Below are 21,670 nucleotides of genomic sequence, written 5' to 3' on the forward strand. Positions count from 1 at the left end.
TTTTTTTTTTTTTTTTTTTTTTTTTTGTCATTGATCTCCTTGGGATATATGCCTAATCATGGGAACTCTGAAAGGCTAGAACTTTTAGTTGCTTTCTTTGCTTAACTCCAAACCATTTTCCAGAATGGTTTAATCAATTCAGTTTATTAGTGCACTCCTCCTTCCACAATCCCAACCTTGACTAATTTCTATCTTTTGAATAACTAACTTTCAACTATCTCCAATAATCTCCAATTCAGGGGGCAGCTAGGTGGCACAGTGGAGAGAGCTCCAGCCTTGGAGTAAGGAGGACCTGAGTTCAAATCCAACCTCAGACACTTGACACTTACTAGCTGTGTGACCCTGGGCAAGCCACTTAACCCTAAATGCCTCACTAGAAAGCAAAAAAAGAATTTTTTAAAAATAATCTCCAATTCAAGAAAGAGGAGGTTAAAAGAGAAAGCAGTTTATCCAAGATTATTCAACTACTGCTCTTTCAGATTCTAGGCCTTCCAGAGCTCAACATAAATTATTGGAATGGGAAATTCTATTTTCTGCTAGTTCTTACAAACTCAATGACAAGATACTTTTCACTAACGTTTAAATAGTAAAGCAGGTTTAAGTAACTGATCAATTAGGAAAGATTTTCCCATCAAATAAAGCAATGTGGCAGATGATTTTTCTTTGTCCAAACAACTTGTCTTAGCAAATTGGAAACTTTGTGCAACTTTTAGATTTAATGCAAGCCTTTTCCTAACATTTTTACAAGGCTAACTCTCACTTCTGGGTTTCTGAAGTCACCTGTTTGCCTTTCCTATGTTTTTGAAAGCATCAGTCTTCAAAACACACAGGCACTCACAAATAAAAAAGAGCCACCACAATACAAAGCAGGCCTGGTTTGCTTATAATGCTAAAGTAAGCTTACTTTGTGGGGAAAGTAACACCAGGAGATACTAGGGAAATAACAGTTAGAGTAAATCCAAGTGGAATTAAATTGAGCCCTATCAATCCAGACTGGATTAATAAACTCTCTCTGAACCTTTATTGAGTTGTTTCTTACAAACACTAATAATAATTCCCTTTGGCTCCACTGGTAGCAGAGCCAAATGGTAACTAGAGACAGAAAAGAAGTATTAGCCTCATTTGAATGCAGTCATAGGGCTTCAAATTAATTAAGGTTATTGAAGGAATTTCAGTTCTAGTCACTTGACTTATAATTTTATACCAGTTGATACCAATTATAATCCTGTACACCAACACTGTTTTCCTACCATAAAAATGGCCCATATCAGTGGGAAAAAAAGTCTTTTTTTATCAAATATTGTTGATAAGAATCTGATATCTAAGATATATAGGCAACAAAAAAAATTTAAGACCAAAAATCATTCACCAACAGCTAGAGTAGTCAAAGGATATCAATAAACAGTTCTCAGAAGAACTGCACATATTCTCAATAACTAATAATAATAACTAATAGATAACTTTTATAAAGTACTTGCCATGTGCCAGGCACTATAAGAGCTTTATATTTATTATTTCATTTGAAACTCACGACAACTCTGAGACTGTAGATGCTATTATTTTGCAGATGAGCAAACTAAGGCAAATGGAAGTTAAATGATTTGCTTAGGGTCACTCAACTATTATGTTTCTGAGGCTTAATTTGAACTCCGATCTTCTGACTCCAAGCCCAACACTCTAACCACCGAGCTACCTAGCTACCCTAATTATATTAAAGAATGCTGCAAATCACTGACAAAAGGAGAAATTCAAAGTCAAAACAACTGAATTTTCACCTCACACTAATACAATTTGGCAAAGATGACAAGAGATGGGAAAGTCAATAGTGAAGGGGTCGTGGAAAAATGGATACTGCTTGTAAGGTGGTCCAATCATTCTGGAAAACAACAATTATTGAAAGAAAGTAATTGATAAGTCTGAAACCTGTGACCAGAAATTCCAATCCTGGGAATATTTCCTGAGGAGGTTTATGATAAAATAAAGGCCCCATATACACCAAAATATTTATAGCAACACTTTCCCTTCTTTTTTATTCTTTGTTAGTTAGCATTTATTAAGTGTCTACTATGTGCCAGGCAATGTGTTAAACATTAGGGATACAAAGAAAGGCAAAAGAGAGTCCCTGCTATCAAGGAGCTCACCAGTCTAATGGAGGAAACAACATGCAAACTATGTACAAACAAGACATATACAGGATAAACTGTAGATAATTAACAGAGGGAAAGCACTTATATGAAAGGGGATCAGGTGAGATTGTAGCTGGGACTAGAAGAAAGCCAGGGAGTCCACAAGGCAGACACAAGGAGGGAGAACAGCCAGTAAAAATGCACTGACAGGGGAAATAAGAGTGTCTTGCGAGAGAAATAGCAAGGTAGCGAGTGGCACTGGATCAAAGAGAAGGGGGAGTAGAGAATAAGGTGTAAGAAAACTGGAAAGGTAAGGAGGGACAGATTATGAAAGGCTTTGAATGTCAAACAGAGGATTTTATATTTGATTATGGACATAATAATGAATCACCCACGGGCATGAACCAATACAAACCAGTTTGACTCATGGGCAGCTTCCCAAGATGCATGTATGCTAAGGCTAATTAACCCATATATTGGGCATTACCTCTCCTCCCCTTACTATATGGCACTTAGAATTAAGTTCCTGAAGTCCTAACCCCTCATTTCTCACTCCTTATTAGGCTGCCAGCTAGGTTCTGTCTAATGCTATTAAGTCTGAGACCTGAGGGGCTCTCGGTCATTGGATGGTTCCACATCTAGAAGCTATCCCACTGTGTGTTGCTCTCAACTGAGAGCAATGGGGGCCTCACACCAATATAGACCCCTGTTGGCAACTGTTCTTTTCCTCTTGTAACTCTGTGAATAGTAATAAAGGTTTGTTAATTGCTATTCCTGTATCACTGTGCTCTCCTGCACTATGAAAATGACTGGATGAAGATCCAGGAAAGAACAATGAGAAATGGATAACCTTGGACAGAAGGGCCACTTCTTCATGAGAGAGAGGAGACAGTGGCATCTGAGTGATGTGACATAAGAAGATAGAAGAGGGAAGTTTTGGGGAGCGGCCTCAAGTTTTTCAGTGAAATATGAGGCAAGGTTCTCAGTTGACAGAATAGGAAAGGGGTGGAAGGACACCATGGAATGTTTGAAGAGGGATGAAATGTGTGCACTCTGGTGAGTAGGAGAACGAATTGATTAGAGAGGTATAAAACTATTGCCATGCCAAAGTGAGGGCCAATGGAGATTACGTAACATAAATTGGTAGTGGATCCAGTCAGCATGGTTTTGTGACTTTTTTTCCAGATTCATTCAGCAGCAGAATAAGCCAAGACTGAGTCTTGACAGGGTAAGACTAGCAATAGGATAAGGGGCAAGGCATTTATTCAAGGCACTTGAAGAGGGCAGTATAGAGTCGAACTGGTTCATCAAGAGGTCAAGATAGGTAAAGGAAGAGAATGTAGTCAGTGCAGAGGTGATAGCCTGGGAAAGAACTGAGGACTGAATGTAATGCAGATTGTGGGGAAGATGAAGAACAGCTTTTGTGGTTTAGAGGGAGAAATAGAGTAACAACAGATTGATTAGAAATAGGAATGTCTCAGTTCATGAATATGGAAGTGGATCACTTGGGAGTGATAGCAAGATCAAAGGTATGACCATCTCTGTGTGCAACTGAGAAAGGGTAGAAGAATAGGTCATATGAAATAAGTAAGTTGAAAAACTAGGAGGTAAGGGTGTCAAGGGACTATCAATATGTATATTGAACCCCTCTAGTATGAGGATATTTGTTGGGGAGGAGAGAAAGAATGTGAGCTAGGAACTGAATTAGTTGAGAAAAGATGGAGAGTATCCTAGAGTTCAGTGGATAACAGCTACCAGAATCTTTATTGGCTGGTATATACGGATTGAGTGAATCTCAAAGGATGTGAAGTTACTGAGTGATGGAGCTAGGAGAGCCAAGTAGTGGCAATGGGGAGCAAAGAATATTCTAACTCTTTCACCTTAATAGTGAGTTTTGGGGTGTGAAAAATGTAACCAGTGCTGGAAAGGGTGTCTAGGGAAGCTGTCATCAGGAGGAGTCAGGTTTCAGTTAGTGCAAGAAGATGGAGGGGGCAGGGAAAAAAAGGTTTAAGATGAAAACAAGTTTGTCATCCATGGTGTAATCATTCCAAAGAGCAGAGTTGTGATAGGACCAGTGTTTTTGTAACGTAGCTTCCCTGACTTCCCTGACTTCCCTCATACAGCTTTTGATTGACCCCAGGTTCCCTAATGGAGCTTGCTGGTCTGAAGGACAAAAGGTCCCAGCCAACTAAAACTGGGACCTTTCAGACTTGATCGTTACCAAAGACCATGTGAAGTCATCATATTCCAAAGACCTGCTGATCAGATTCTTCCATGAAAAGGCAAGAAGGTCATGTCTACCAAAGCTGAAGAGAAGTGCCACAGTAACCTTGCTATGTATTTTTGCTGTACTAGGGCAAAGTAAACTTCCTTTTTCATTAAATGTTCAGTGACTTAAGTCATTTTATCCCAACATTGAGCCTGAATTATGAGAATGCTGGCTTTAAAATTCCATCTACAACAATAGTTTTGATATTTCTTTCTTATAAGGGATGATTCTTTGGGAGGTGATGTAAAAACAAAAGAGATCAATAAAATTCTATTTTTGTTAAATGGCCCAAATCAATACATCTAAGCTATGAACAACTAAGGAAAACAGCTGTGCCTATGGAACAATAGTGAACCTATGACAGTGAGCCAGAAAATTTTGTTTGATTAACTGTTTGACATGTAGGTTTACCTAGTACTTCCCAAATCACAGCTGCATAATATTAATGTGTAGATGAGTCATAATGAACAAAGCCACATTCATTTCATTCTTATTGTTACCAGTCTGATGGCTTCATGACATTGCATGAAAATATATAAAATGTATCAGGAAGCATCCAAAAAGAAAGTGTGTTTCGATCTTAAAACATTTGGCATTTTATCTACTATAGCAAAGCTTATCAAGAGGTTGCACTGCCTGGTGCATAGAAATGGCCTTGTGTCAGGGAGACCTGGGTTCAAACTCCTGCTACAAGATCCTAGGCAAGTCATTTAGCCTCTTGGTGTCCCTGGACAATTCTCTAAGAACACAAATAGCAAAGAAATCACTAATCTGTATTGGCAGAGGAAATTTCTCCCAGGGAACCCATATTGATAAAATCACAGATTTGGTATAAAAAAAATCTACTCTAGTAAAGAGGCAATTATGAATTATGAGGTTTCACAAATTACAAGTACATGACAGAGTCAAGAGATGGGTTCTGAATCTAATCTAATTTAACTTAGCACAGCTTTTCTATGAGTGCTCAACATAACAAATACTAGCTGAGTAAACCTCAGATACAAGCACTTGATAACTCTTTGTTGAATGTATCAGGAATTCTAAAGATAAGAATGAGACTAGTGAGGGACAACCGGGCTTTTTTGTTCGTTTTTTTTGGGTGGGGGAGAAAAAGAAGGCTCAAAGAAAAGGACAGGACTTTTGCTTGGGATGGTAGAGTTGCGATAACTAACATGAAAGAAAGCATTGCTGCTCAATTATTTTCCTTCTAGTTCCTCTGTCAAGGATAGCTTTTGCACTGAAAATGAGAGAACAAAAATGACTAACAGGGAGTTGATATCCAAGATAAGGTAGAAAGATTGTGCATCTAACTTGAATTTATAAATTCAAGTCACCTGGCCCAGATGAACTACATCCTTGTGTCCTAAAAGAACTTATAGATGTGACTGCTGAACCACTCTCAGTGACATCTGAAAGATCATGGAAAATGAGAAGAGGCACCATAAGACTGGAAAAAGACAGATATTGTCCCAATTTTCAAAAAAGGGAAGAGAACAGCACCTACAAACTACAGATCAACAAGCTTGACTTTGATCCTGGGAAAATTCTAGAATGGATTATTAAAGGGATCATTTACAAAAATCTACAAAGAGAAGTAGTGATTATAAAGATATGAAGAAATGATGAAAGGGATAGATTCAGAGAAACCTAGGAGAATTTATACAAACTGATGCAAAGCGAAAGGAGCAGAATCAGAAGCAAGAGAATGATTTACACAATGACAACAATACTGTTAAATTGTGAAAGAGTATGATCAACACAATAACCAATCATGACTGAAGAATAAATCTAGATAATGAATCATACTTCCTACTTCATGGCAGAAATATAATGGACTAGAGACGCAGAATGAGAAATGCATTTTTAGATAAGGCCAATATATGGATTTGTTTTGTGTGATTATTTGTTACAAGGCAGAGCTTTTTTTGGCAGGAAGGAGTAGGGATAGTTTTACTGAAAGAAAAGAGCATTAAAGAATAGCTAATAAATAGTAAACAAAGGGAGCAAAAGGAAGATCCGAAGGAGACATAGACAAATAGGGCAATACTGGAATTACCATATAAAATTTGAAATATAAAAAAATCATGTTAAACTTGTCAAAGAAAAAATAGTAATACTGTACATTTTAGACACAAGTATGCTAGAAATTTTTAAAAATTAACTTAACATTATTCTATGATGGAATACTATTATACTAGAAGAAATGAAGTGGATGATTTCAGAGAAACTCATAAAGACTTGTATGAACTGATGCAAAATAAAGTGAGCAGAACGAGGAGAACAATTCAATATTGTAACAATATTGTAAAGACAAACAGCTTTCAAAAAGGTAGCAATTCTAATCAATGCAATGACCAACCACATTCCAGAGGTCATAGCATGTTACTCACCTTCTGACAGAAAGGTGATGGACTCAGGGTGAAGACTGAGACATATATATGTAACATGGTCAATTTAGGGATTTGTTTTGTTTGACTCATACACATCATAAGAGAGTTTTTCTCCCCTTTCTCAAGAAGGGTGGGGAGTAGGGAGAGCAAGAAGACTTTTTAATTAAAAAAGTATAATTTAATTTTAAATATATAAGTACAAAAAATTTTAAATCAACTTCATTCTAAACCTAAGCACTTACAACTTAAAGAGAAAAATGTCCAAACTGACATAATCTGCCCCCCTCCCGATGCCCTCAGACATTTCTCTACCCCAGGACAATTTATAGGAATCTTGAACAAAGAAAATGTCACAAAATGATAAAACACACAGAACTGTGTTAACATTCTATTTTATCCAATAAAGCAACAGTAAACTAATTTTTCTAGAACACCCAGAGATAATCATCCAGCTAAAATCAATCAACCCTTTTTGACCACTCCCCTCAAGAGCTACCCATTCCACTTTAGTTGGTCACAAGTGAACTGAAGTAATCAAGAGGACCTCAGATCAATCCCCAAATCCCTTGCTGTTGTTTGTCCTTCCTCATTCTTGAAGAGGACCATGACATCATGGAGGTGATGCCATGATCCAATAACAGGTCTCAGGTCAAGCCCCACTTGGTAACTGTTTGGGCCCTGATTGGCTCAGAGTGAATGTAAATTTTCTAATCCCTTAAGAAAATGGGGAAAGAAGAGACCCAAGATAGACTTGGGACTAGAGTATTCTAGTATCTTAATGAGAGGAACTACTTGTATTCTAAGTTTGCTGGTCCATTCTTAATTCCCAGACCCTTAGCCTTTGATCTTGACCTTTTAATCATTTTCCTTAAGTACACTGTCTAGAAGATTTTTTAATGCTAAAATGTTATTTCTTAATATTTTCAGTTGAACTAAAAGGACAGTTTTAAAAAATATATATTCCCATAGTTTTTGTAGTAGAGACTCACAGTTTCATATTCAGTGCCCTTTCTGTTCCTTTCTGTATGGGAAAATATTAATGTTTGTTTTTCAAGTTCATAACAATAAAAAAATAACATTTTAAAAAGACAAAAACAAAGCACCAGTGAAGATTAAAACATGATTGTTATTTTTAAAAAGTCATTTCCATTTTTGAATATTTATAAAATTTATATATAGAATACTATGGATATAGTTTATTTAGATTTTAGCAAAGCTTTTGATAAAAGTTCTCACACTATTCTCATAGAGAAGATAAATATATTAGATGGAAAGACAACTGAATGAATTTAGAACAGAACTGTTTCAGTGTAATGGTGGCAGCAGATTTAATTTATTTAATTAATATTATTTAATAATGTGTCCCAGGAATCAGGGCTATTTAATATTTTTATCAATGACTTGGATAAAGTCATTGATTGTATGCTCATCAAATATGCAGATGAGACCAAACTGGGAAGTATAAGCTAAAGTATTGGATGACAAGAACAAAAAGGATCTGACAAGCTAAAGCATTGGGCTGAATCTAATAAGATTAAATTTAATAAGAGGAAATGTATCCTATCCACATCCAAAGAAAGAACCATGGAGTTTGAATGCAGATCGAAGCATACTATTTGCTATTTTTTTTCTTCTGTTGTGTTATGTTTCCTCTTTCTGGTGGTTCTTCCTATTGGTTCTAATTCTTACAACATCACTAATGTGAAAATATGTTTAATAGGAACGTATACGTATAGCCTATATCAGATTGTGCGCCATCTTGGGGAGGGAGGTGGAAAGAGAGGGGGAGAAAAATTTAAAACTCAAAAGCTTTTGGAAGTGATTGTCGATAAATCAAAATAAAAAATTTTTTTTAAAAAGAGGATACAAAAAACTTCACAAATAAAAGATGGTGGAAGCAAGGTCAACAAGCAGTTCTGAGAAAGATCAGGAAGTTTTCATGGATTGTAAGCTCAATGAATGCAATCTACGGCTCTATAAAGAGGTAATAACATCTAGGAATAAATAGGGAAGTGAAATTCCCACTGTATTCTGAATCTCATCTGGAATATTGTGTTTAGTTCGGATTAAAGGAGGATATTGATAAGCTGAAGAGTAATCAGAGGAAAACAACCAAGATGGCAAGTCCATGTGATATGAGAAATGGTCGAAGAAACTTGGAATGTTTTAACCTGGAGAACAGATTATGTTTGTTCTGTCTGGTTTCAGAAATCAGAACCAGGAGCAATGGATAAAAATTATAAAGAGGCCAATTTAGGCTTGATATCAGGAGAAACTTCCTAACAATTAGAGATGTCCAAAAATGGAGTGGGCTGCCTCACTTGGTTGGGTGTTTTATTATTTATTTATTGCCTTTTTTGGTGAGGCAATTGAAGTTAAGTGACTTGCCCGGGGTCACACAGCTAGTAAGTGTCAAGTGTCAGAGGCCAGATTTGAACTCAGTCCTCCTGACTCCCAGGTTGGAGCTCTATCCACCTCACCACCTAGCTGCCCCTGAGTATTTTGTAGTACGGATTTTTTCATGTATAGGTTGAACCAGACAACACTGAGATCACTTCCAATGATCAAATTTGCTGATTCTATGATTCTTAATTTTTGTGTATGTAAACAAACAGCAACACGGCTGTAGAAAGAGCACCAAAATTAGCACAAGTGGGCCTACATTCAAATCCCAGTTCTGCTATTTACTGACCTATGTGGGCTCGGATCAGTCACTTCCTCTCTTCAGGCATTCATTTCCTCATATATAAAATGAGAGGGCTGGATAATGTGATCACTAAGGGTCCCTTCCAGTACTTATGATCCTATGAGGACAATAATATGTGCAACTACCGACCTAATAAAATCATTGTGAGGTTAATTGTGAAGTGCTATATAAATGTAAACCATGTTACTGCTGCTAGCCCAGACTTTAGTCTAGACAATCCTGTTCTAGGGGCAGGTAGGTGACTCAGTTGATAGAGCACCAGCCCTGGAGTCAGGAGGACCTGAGTTCAAATCCAGCCTCAGACACATAAAGCTTACTAGCTGTGTGACTCTGGGCAAGTCACTTAACCCCAATTGCCTCACAAACAAACAACAAACAAAAAAAAAACCAGATTAGACATTCCTGTTCTAGAGAAGTGAGCCATTTCAGAATCAATTAGGGGTCTAGAACCTCATGAATACTGGTGTTAGGCTTCCTATCTCAAAATAAGCTCCTGGTTTCAACTGGAGAAACCTTAAAAGCTAGAGTTGGCCTATAAGTATCTTATCTTCTCAAAGGTCCCAGAACTAGCAGGACTTAGGACCGGGCCATCCAGAGCTCTTGAAGACTCAGGACAAGCAAGTCCCAGGCCCATCTCAATCCAGAGGCACATTCCTGGAGAGCTGAAATGTGTGTGGACGTGTGCATACACATATATAGATACACACATATAGATACATATATGTATATATGTGTGTGTGTGTGCGCGTGCGCACGCGTGTGTGTGTGTGTGTATACAACCTAACTTCTAGAAGATACAACAAATTTACCAGGTTTGTTAATTTTTTTTTTGGCCTCAAATGTTGACATGACTGGATCAAAATGTCTACCTATCTCAAACCGTAGCTTATAAAAAAACAAATATAAAAGTACAACCCAACCTGTCTGTAAAAACTTCAAATTGAAAATTACATAACCACAATTCTACTACAGTCTACCTCCCCTTGTTACTCTAAATATCTTTTCTGCTTAAAATATTCATTTTTGCATTACTGTATTAATCATCATACACTTCATTTACACAAGAGAAACACTTACCTGAAGTTCTAAATTTAAGATTGCCATCTAAAACATCCTAGAACCTAGGAACTAACTAAATCTTTCTGGTCCATTTTATACCAAGAAACCTCACCAGCACTAATCCAAGTTATTTGGAAATTAATTTTAACTCCACCCTACTCCCAAATAATGCTATTTGGTAAAGGTGATTTAGGTGTTTTCCCTGAGAGTCGATAATTAACTAATTCACTGTAAAGGCAAGGACAATTCAATAGAGTTTTTAGGCATTAATGAATATCTTTTGACACAGAGACAACATGGCAAAATAAATAAGTATAATTATTTAGTGGTAAAGATACTGTACTAACCAGGGGAAAATAGAGGTCTCCCAGAAAAGAAAGGCAGGGAATTTCCAAATTTTTGGAGCAGTCACACAGACCACATGTAAGTTTGCAGGGCCAGTTCTCTTCTTAACCTTTGCACCATGCCCTGCAAAACAATGTGTCAGATAACAATGCTCTGGGCACAGTAATATTTATTTGAAATAATATTTGTTTAAGGAATGTTGAAGCATTAACCTAGAATTCTCACTTGTCATTTACTCATCCACTTCACCAGTCATAGCTGTACAAATGAGTATCTGTGGAATAAATACAGGATAACTGGCTTAGACTCTTCCTCTCAAAATTTCAAAAGCACAAAGAATAGATTAACTAGCTACTTCCCTAATGATATTGCCACTTTTCTATACAAGTCTTTTCTGATTAATAATTAAGTTCTCTCCAAGTATAAGGCTTCTTAGTTTCACTTCAGACCATTTCCAGCAAAGGACTGGCTTCAACTGCTGTCTGAAATTTTAGCTCACTTGTTGGTTTCAGAGTTTGCACAATATAAAGAGCCAATTAAGATAAACTTAATCACTCCCTTTAAATAAAAGAAAATGTATGCCTGTCAAGTTGTGCTTTCTATAAAAAATTCCACTAGGAAATATATAATAATTGCTCCAATTGAGGACAAATGTAGATATCTCAGACAGGGCATAAAACAAAAGTATTGTATAACAGCCTCAGAAAAGACCAACAGCACAGAAGCACTATCTTTAAGGAAAAAAAAGTCAGCATTGTGGCCATGTAGCAATATTTTTAAAGGACTGACAACTATGAAAAAATCAGTTTCCTAAAATGAAAGGATTGGACTTGACAATCTCTAACGACTCTTTCTAGTTCTAAAATATAAAATTAACATTGTTGATTATTTCATCTCCTAAATGCTAAACAAAAAAGTAATGCATTACAAAAAATATCTTTAAAGTATTCAGTTTTCCTAAACATTTTTCAAGCCAGATTCTGGAAAAAACAGAATTGGAAAAAACAGGTTATTTGGACCTAGTTCCAGTAACATTTAAATTAAGTAGAATACTGAGAGAATGAAGGAATTGTGTAATTACATCTTCTGATTAACTAGAAAATCCTTTTTATTTCAAGCTCTAGTTACTGAAAAACTAGTTACTCAAGTTCTAGTTACTCTAGTTACTTTCAAAACAAGCAAAAAACCCTGTTGTATCTGACTAAAGGATCTATGGGGTATGTGGGAGAGGGGTATTGATGCAGTTCAAACCTAGAATTTGAGATGCCAGTACTACAGCATAGTATTCCTAAAACACAATTTAGTACAAATATATTCTGTTGGCACTGTTCATTGTTATTTCACCTGTTAATTCTAGTTGTTTGAATAAGATCAAATCTTATTCTTCATCTGCATCCTTCACTGCTTTGAGCTATTTACTATTACAACCACCCCTAACTGGTCTTCCTGACTGCTTTCTCTTGTACTCTTCAAATTCTTCTTTACCATAAAAAATCAATAATCTAATACATTCCGCTGTTCAAAAACCTTTCAGAAGCTCAGCAATGCCAACTGAATATGAGAATAAATTAGGCTAATATTCAAGGCTATCCATAATCTGGTTCCCACTTACCTAGAAAACTGTATCTTGCAAAATTATCCGTTAAACACTCTTATGTTACGACCAGACCAGACTATTCACTGACCTCCATTCTCTTTTTTGCTGTATCTTGTCTCCATGACGTGAGCAAAGTCTCAGCTCAAACTCTATGACTCTCTCAGGCCCTCTACCATCTCTCCCTCTTAAAATCCCCTCCTTGGTTCAAGGTCTAAATCAGGGTATACCCACCTCCTCCATGAAGCTTTTTGAGATCCCCTCAGGGAAAAAAAAAAGTTCTCCCCTCCTCAAATGACTTTCTCTAACTCTCTCCTTTATATCTGTCACATTTGACTTTTTATTTAATTATCTCTAAGCTTCCCTCTACTTCAATCATATGTAATCAGTCACCAAGTTTTCTTCTCTCCTCTTACATTCATCTCTCTATGAAAACCACTACAACCACCCTAGTCTGGACCCTTAATGCCTCTTGCATAGACTCATAAATATCTTGTTTCTCCTTTTTAAATCATCAGCAATTTAAACAAAGTAAATTCCACCATATCTTTGTATCCCCACAAATGTTTAAATTGTTGAAAAGTCAATGTTCAATAAATAGTTGTCGCTTAATTAAGAGAAAACATATAGCACACAAATTAGGAAAATAACTTCTTCAAGAAAAAATATCTTTTTAGAATACATAGCAAAATGCCTAAATGAAGATGTTTAAATGAATACATTCTTGAGGGGAAAAAGGACTCTTTCCCTTTAAACATATAAAAACCACCCTTAAGAAAAGAGATAAAACCCTCACATCTCTCTCATTCAAATAAGGTTCTTTTGACCATTTCCACTAAAATAAAGTAAAAACTGAGAGTTCAGATGAGCTACTTATGATCAAATGAGATAATATTTGTAAAGCACTTAGCAGTGCCAGGCACAGTGCTTGTTTCCTTCCTTCCTTATGATCCATCTTCCCTTTGTCTCCCTCAACATTCCTGTAACATCCACCAAAAAATGCGGTTACCAAATATGTTGCACAACAGTAACCCTTTTTCAATAAAGGGCTGCTCAGAAGCTCTGACAAGAATGGCATGAGTCCTGCTGACTGCAGTAGTAAACCTGACCCTGAACTCCTCCTGCCTAATCCCAATGGAAACTCAGACATTATTTAAAGGTAACAAATTTATACCTCCCTGCAATGATTCCAGTCAGGGGACCTAGTCCTTATCATGTTACTGATCAAATATTCCATAAAAATTGTTTTTTCTTGCTGTGAGATCTAGTGAAAATTGCCTCACAGAAGAGATTTTGGTTATTTCAGTAGTCATTTGTTATTATTTATTATTATTAAGGTATATGGGACTTGAAAGAACATCTAGTCCAATTTCCCCTTATTTTACAATTAGACACAAACAGTTCCCATTTCCCAGAAGTAATAAATAGTAGAAACAGATTTTGAACCTGGTACCCTCACTCTAAATCAAGTGTTCTTTCAAAAACTATTGATGTCTTTCTCCCCCTCCTCCCCCTTTTTTTGGTGGTTTAACATCCCTGTCACGTAAAACCCTCCTCCCTTATAAGAAATAAGTACAGTAAAGCAAAACAAATTAACACATTGGTAATGTGTGAAAACTTATACCTCATTCTGTGCCTCTAGTTCTCCACTTCTCTGCCAAGGACAGCCATGCTTCACTATAAGTCATCTGAAGATTCACGATTGCTTAGTCACTGCACTAATCAAAGTTTTGAAGTGTTTCAATTTTGTTTTCCTTTACATTATTGTGCTCACTGTCTAAATTGGTCACCTGGTTCTGCTCACTTCACTTATGTGAGTTCCTAAGAGCCTTCACAAGCTTTTCTGAATTCTTCATTTTCATTATTTCTACTGGACAATAATATTCCATTATATTTATATATCATAATTTCATTAGCCATTCCTCAACTGAGAGATATTCACTTTGTTTTCACTTCATTGCTACTACAAAAACTACTGTTTATTCAATACATGTATATATGCATACTCATACATATATGCATACACACATACACACACATACATGCATGCACCCTCACCAGAAATATATATGTCCAACAGGCATTCTCTTATAGAGAGGTGGTCAAAAGAAATGAATAGTCCTCAAAAAATAACTGCAAGCTATTAACTATTATCAAAGAATGTTCCCCCATTAATAATAAGAGAAATACACATCAAAACAATTATGAAGTTCTCAGCAAATTAGCACAGATGACAAAAGATGGGAACAGGTAATGTTGGAAGAGTAGACAGGCATACTGATGCTTTGCTGGTGGAACAATGAATTAGTACAACCATTCTGGAAAGCAATTTAGAATTATGTACATAAAGTGGATTACATGGTCATTATCTTTGACTCAGAGATTCCATTGCTTGGCATATATACCCCAAGGAGATCACTGACAAAAAGAAAAACTCCATATACACTAAAATCTTATACAAACACTTTTTGTGGTAGCAAAGGACTGAGAAAAAAAAGAAAAGTAAATGCGCATCAACTGGGGAATGACTAAACAAACTATGGCACATTAATGTTGAGGAATATTACTGCGATACAAGAATTATCAAATATTATGAAGAGAAAAGCATGGAAAGATTTATATGAACTGATACACAGTGAAGTAAGAAGAACCAAGAAATACACAATGACTATATATAAATGGAAAGAGCAACAACAAAACAATCAAAAGTGAATGTTGCAAAATGACAAAGAACAAGCTTGACCCTAAAGAAGAAATATTAGAAGATAAGTCCCATCCACACTTTTGCAGCAGTGGGGAAGTGTCCACATGTGGGAAGATTGTTCAAATTGTCAGTTTTTTTTCAATTTATTGATTAGCTTTACTAAATTTTCTTCCTCTTTTTGTTTTTTAAGGAAATTCTTTGTTACAAGTAATGTCTCCTCTCAGAGAAAAAGAAGAGAGATTCAGGGGAAATCTAAGTAATGTAAAAACAATACATAACAATAAAATGTATTTATAAAAAAAAAAGTGCTGCTCTAAGCATTTTTGTATCTATGGGACATTTTTCTTTTATTTTACCCCCTTGTAGTACATGCCTAGTATTGCTGACTCAAAGGACATAAAGAGTTTCAAGACTTTTTAGATAAAATTCAATGTATTTCCCAAAACAATTGAATCAATTTACATTTTCACCAAAAATAATTGCCCGTCTTCATGATCCTACCAATTTACCATTTTTACTTTAAAAAATTTTTGCCAACCTGATAGGGTAAGATAAAACCTTAGAGTTGTTTTAATTTGTATTTCTCCTATAATTAGTGATTTGAACATTCCCTCAAAAAGTTGTTGATAAATTACATTTCATTTCCTCTGACCACTTTAGATTTCCACAATAATTTTTACTTATTCCTTTTTTCCTGACTCCAGGGTCTGTGCTCATTTTTACTTATTCCTAAAACTGAATAATATACAGAATGTAAGAAAATTAGTATGAACATCAAGCACTTTACAATCACCATATACAGAGTATATTCTCAGGACAATCTCATTTGTACTTTAACAAGTCTCATTTTGAAGTAAAAAAATTTGCATAGCACTATGTAATGGAAAGAGCAATATCTTATACCATGTACTGTAATAAAAATGAACATATTATCTGAACATAAAAGGTCATGCACCACTTTTAAAAGTTAAAGGAAATTGGAAAGAAGTAATTTTGGACAATTGTGACCAGGAGAATTGTTCCCAAAACAAGAAATAAAATGAAGGTAAAAAATAGAATGGACGATTTTGATTACATGAAATTGAAAATCTTTCATAAAAGCAAACTCAACATAGCTAGAATTACTGGGGATTGGATCTTGTTCTTATATATATATGTATTAAATCCATGAATATCGTGTATATCAGGCAGTTATCAGATATTTGCCATAAAGATTTTCCCCCAACTAAATTCTTCAATTTTACAAATGCAAAAGCTTTTCAAAAACTGTCCATTTTCTCTTCTATGATCACGTCTATTCCTTGGACAGTTAAGTACTCTTCCCTTACCCAATATTGCACAAGGGACCTCCTTCCATTATCCTCTAATTTTCTTTTTAAAGAATTTATTTCATGCATTCTTTTGGAGCTTACTGTGGTATATGGTGTAAGGTGTTGCTTTTGTGAACTTCATTGTAGTGCTCTTTTCACTGCTGGACAAATTTTATAACTCCCAAGGTACTTTTAAAAAAAAATGCAAGTGGAATTGTCATATGTAATGGTTAAAGTGTTCCTGTTAGACTACTGTGGTCTTGAGTTTCTTACATTATATTATTCTTCAACTTCGGAGAAAAAAAGTAAAAATTATTTTGGAAATCTAAAACCAAGAGTATGTAACAAGAAAAGCCCTGTTACAGTGGTTGGAAAGTTTTCTAAACTTTAGATTTGTTACTGAATAAACAAGGAAATAAACAGTTCCATACTTGCTCTTAAAAGTGTGGGGCCAGAGAGAGGGAACAAAGGCTAATGGAAGGGAAAAGTTATATTTCTCCTCTCCTCTTTTCTCCTAAAAGGAAGCTTTTTGAGCCTAGATTTTCCACAGCATGATTAAACAAATCATTTAAGAAGTTAAGAATGAAATGTTATGGTATCTTGGTACACATATTAACTATGAATAGAACTAATGAATAGAAATAGGTAGTCTTCAGATTTTAACTGTAAAGAGAGCATTTAACAGGCAGAATAATGATTTTTTTGTTGGTTAAAACGCTGCCCTTTTTGTGAAAGGAACAGACATCTGCATTAATACAATCACCTGCTTAAGTCTTGAGGACTCAAGAGTCCAATTACAGAGTAACTGTGTCAGTGTCCCGTACTAAGAATACCATTGGCTATTGAGCCACATCATAGCATTTATTTGATCACAGCTGTTAAGTGTGTATCCACAGTGCTGGTATAAAGGGTTTTAGTTTAGTATAATTTAATATGTAATTTTAAAGTGTAATACAGTTTTAAAATAACCAAATATCAAGTATTTTAGCTTCACGTGGTACTAAATCATAAATGAAATCCTTATATTGTCCTGGAGATTACTCTGGATTTTCAATGTCTACACCAATGGGGAACACAAGCTCTGGCAGGTCCTACCAATCCAAAGGGCTCCCATCTTCCTAAATTCCCAGAGGTTCATTACTAGAAAGCATCTGACCGCTCAGATTTTAATACTTTTTTTTTGGTCACCGTAACTCACAAAGATTATAGAAGATGTGGTGGAAGAGATATCTGAATCAATGAAATTATAGCTCTTTTGATATATTTATAAGTTCAAATCATTGTCTTTTTTTAAGAAAATGTTTTTATTAAGAAAAACTAAAAGCTGTACATATTCCATTCAAGGTGATAGTTTTAATCCATATATATAATCTACTTCAGAATAATATGCATTAAAGTAAGATATCATGAAATATTTCTCAGTTAATTGATGATTATTCAGCTGCTATGAAATTCTACAAATTCTTTTTGATCCAGCAATATGACTACTAAATTTATACTCCAAAGACATCAAAGATAAGGGGAAAGAATCCATATGTACAAAAATATTTAAAGCAGCACTTTTGTTGTAGCAAAGTGGGTGCCCATCAACTGGGGAATGCCTGAACAAAATTTAAATACAAATATAAAAAGATATCACTGTGCTGAAAGAAAAGATGAAAATGGTTTTAGAGAAACCTGGGAAGATTTGCATGAATTGATTTAGAGTAAGCAGAACCAGGAAGTTAATTTATACAATGACTAAAATAATATAGCAAAGGAAAAGAAATTGAAAAAACTTAAGAACTTTAATGCCCAATCTCACCTCTAGAAGACTAATGATGTATCATGCTTCCCACATCTTGACAGAGGTGAGCGACTCTGGGGGCAGGATTCTGAGACACAACATTTTCAGACACAACCAATGCGTGAATTTTTATTTTTTTGCTTGATTATACTTGTTATTTTGGGGGAGAGAGAGTTAGGAAGGAAGTGGAGATAGAAATAATGATGACATAAAAGAAGAAATAAAAGAGCAACAATGAAACATTTTAAGAAGGAATTTTAGAAGGGGACAATGACAAGCAGGATAAATTAGTGTTGGTGCTACCTTTTTTTTTTTTTAAACTGGATCTGTGATTTTATTGCAAACTCCTGGCAATGCAAGTTCGCAATTGTTCTACAGTTTATAATCAAAGAGATTTGCCTGGGGCCCTGAGAATTTAAATGACTTATCCAAGGTCACAGCCTTGTGTCAGAGGCAGGACTTTGTATATGAAAAGTTCATGTTTGCTATTGTTTTTCAAGTTCAAAATTAATTTTAAAATAAGAAAAAGAAAAAATCTTTAAATTGTGGCCTGGAGGTCATTTTACTAACTAGTTCTCACCAAAGGATTATAGATTTAGAGCTGAAAAGGATCTGAAGAGTCATCTTGTCCAACAATTTCAATTTACAAATAAACAAAAGACTGGGATTCAAATCGAAGTTCTTAGACTACAAATCCAGCACTCTCCACACTAACTCTTCATCTCCCTTATCCTTCTCTTGGATCTTTGTGTATTCCTTCTCATTAACGTACTTTTTCTGGCATAGACTATGTTCATTACTCCAAATTGATGACAAAACATGAAAGAAAAAAATAGCAACCCAAAGAGGAATAATTAGAATTAACTTAAAAACTGTCTGAGAAAATAGCATCATTAATGTAAATACACAAATTATGCAGAAATACCTTCCTCCTAGAATAGAAAGTGGAAGAGAGGAGAGATGCACCTTGGAATCAGAGTACCATCAAGTAATAGAGTACTCTAATGGAGTACCAAACTTCAAAAGCAAAAAATTATCTACATTATCATAACCTATCTTGTCATCATATAAACTTTATTAGCAATATGCTTATTTACCCACTAATACAAGATGGTAAGATGCATGTGTGTGTTTTTTGTACAACACTCACACAGGGAAGGAAAGAAATTAATATTTTTCATACCCAAAAAGCCCTTTTCCTTGAAAACAGCATTCTCTCATCCAGGATCTAGAGTACATGTGGTATCCCCAAGACTATAACTGTATAAGCAGCTCCAACAAGCACAAGCATATTCAGCTAGGAAGAGATGTAGTTTAATAAAAACACAATAAGAAAGATATCCTCTACAAAGTCAAGAACTTAATTGCCTTGGAGCTTCCAGTTAAAAGTTATACTTCTAAAGGTTTGGTGTTGGTTTTTTGGGGTTTTTTTTTTTTTTTTGAGACATGTGATTAGAAGTTTGAAATTTGGTCCCAACCTTTAACCAAAATCAGGAACAAAACTTAAATATACAAAGTTACAATCGTGGACGAAGCAATCAATAGGCAACAATTCCTTTTCACAAGATGGCACCAGCCACCTATCAGTTACTAATGTTGCCAATCCATTTCCCTTGCCAGAGATAGTGTACAGTTCAGGGACCAATAGGTAACATGTACTTCCAGGGCATAATTAAGAATGAAAATGACTACTGCTACACTTTTGCTAAATCCTCGTAGGCTTAATAGCAGGATGGAAGTGGAGATAGGTTAATCAGCCTGATTCTTGTACTCAAAAAGTCTATAGACTTAGAAGAGGCAAATTAAGAAATACATAAATGACAAACAGATTTAGTAGATATCCATTGTTACTCACAAGGTTGAAAATAATTGAAGAGGAAGTAAAATGTCACCTCTCTTCACTAAAGCAACTACCTAATACCAACACCCATAGGTTAATAAAAGTTGATAAGTTACACGTGTCTCTCTTTTGGTTTCAACACTATGCAATGAATAAAAGAAATGAGGAATACTTTCCATACAAAGAAAAATCCTCCTTTCCTAAAAATAGCATTCTCTAAGGCATTGCAGCCTTAGGCATATTTTTTTTAAAGAGAGACCAACTAAAATTTATTAGATTAAGAAAAAGAATGGGGGAATGGTGAAATAAGTATCTCTATTAACTGCATCAATTAAACACAATTACTCATAAGCACCAATAAGAGGACAAAAGAAGAGTGTGCCGGATGGCTTACTCCTAACATCTTCATCTTTGAGCTTAGTAGGTGTGGCCATGGGTATACAGTTACCTTATAGTAACACCTAGATAGCTCAGTGGTAGATGCTACTGAAATGCTCAGCACTACATAGATGTGCCACATACACATACGCACACACACACACACACTCACACTCACTCACTCTCACATAATCATCCTCTTCCTGGCTCTAATGTCTCCAACATCTAGAGGCCTCCGCATTACAAAGACTTGAAGGAGTGTGGGGGAGAGAAATCCAAGATAACTGTAGTATACAAGGAAGACAGGGGAAGGTAAGAATAATTGGGGGGAGGATTTGGCTTCTCACTCTCATTCCCAACCTTGGTAGGGATTTTGAATGTTAGTTGGCTTCTATTTTCCTCCTTAAACCTTACAGGTAGCTAAGAGGGAGAAAATGGACATTCATGGGGGGTGAGGGCGGGTCATTCTGGCCCCAACTACCTCCCCCAAACAACGGAATGCTTTTCCTTTTCTCCCCACCCCCACCCCCAGTAGCAGCAAGCCCATCTAGTGGACACCTCTTTCCCCTCGCCACCACCCCTTGGGGGGCATGCGCAGTTAGGAGGGGCGCACCTGCTTCGCACCCCACCTCCCCCACCCCGAGGCCTCTCCAGCACAAGGGTCGCTTTTGACCCTAGGGTTAAAAAGAGAAAGGCTCCGAGAGGGGAGGCACCTACCTGGTTCACCGGCTGCCCCAAACTCCCCGCTGCAGTCCACTCCACTACAGCTCCTTCGCGCTCGGGCTCCCGCAACGCACCTGTAGCAACCCAGGCGACCGCACCTACGGCGCCGGCAGCCCCGCCCCAGCCTGGCTCCCGGCCGCGCCCCCAGTCCCGCCCATCGCCCCAGGGCGCGAGCACGCACAGCCCTCCCCGGTGCTCCCGACGTCCTCCCGGCGCGGGAGCGCGCACGCCCGAGGCTGCGTCCACGCCCGCGCCTGGCCTGCCGGGCACGCGCGCCTTCCGTGGGACTCCGGAGCTGGAGGCGTGCTGACGGCCTTCTGGCGGACGCCCCTCACCTAGCTTCTCCCTTCCAGTGCGAGTTTTGTTTTTGTTTGTTTGTTTTTTATTGCAAACTCCCCTACCATTGTAGACCAGCAATTGTTCTGTAGTTTGTAATTAG

The 21,670-nt window shown here is 36.5% G+C and overlaps 1 protein-coding gene across 2 annotated transcripts in view; it reads right to left on the bottom strand.

The window, feature by feature from the left end:
• LIMA1 (LIM domain and actin binding 1) overlaps positions 1-21,337 on the bottom strand; it is a 106,734-nt gene extending 85,397 nt beyond the window's left edge. For both annotated transcript variants that reach the window (XM_027844368.1, XM_027844367.1), the window contains exon 1: positions 21,226-21,337. The gene's annotated coding sequence lies outside the window, so the exon portion shown is untranslated. The remainder of the gene's footprint in view (positions 1-21,225) is intronic.
• Between the last annotated feature and the right edge of the window lie 333 nt (positions 21,338-21,670).

The sequence above is a fragment of the Vombatus ursinus genome, unplaced genomic scaffold (assembly GCF_900497805.2).
Source record: "Vombatus ursinus unplaced genomic scaffold, bare-nosed wombat genome assembly UNPS02014941.1, whole genome shotgun sequence".
NCBI classification, from domain to species: Eukaryota; Metazoa; Chordata; class Mammalia; order Diprotodontia; family Vombatidae; genus Vombatus; species Vombatus ursinus.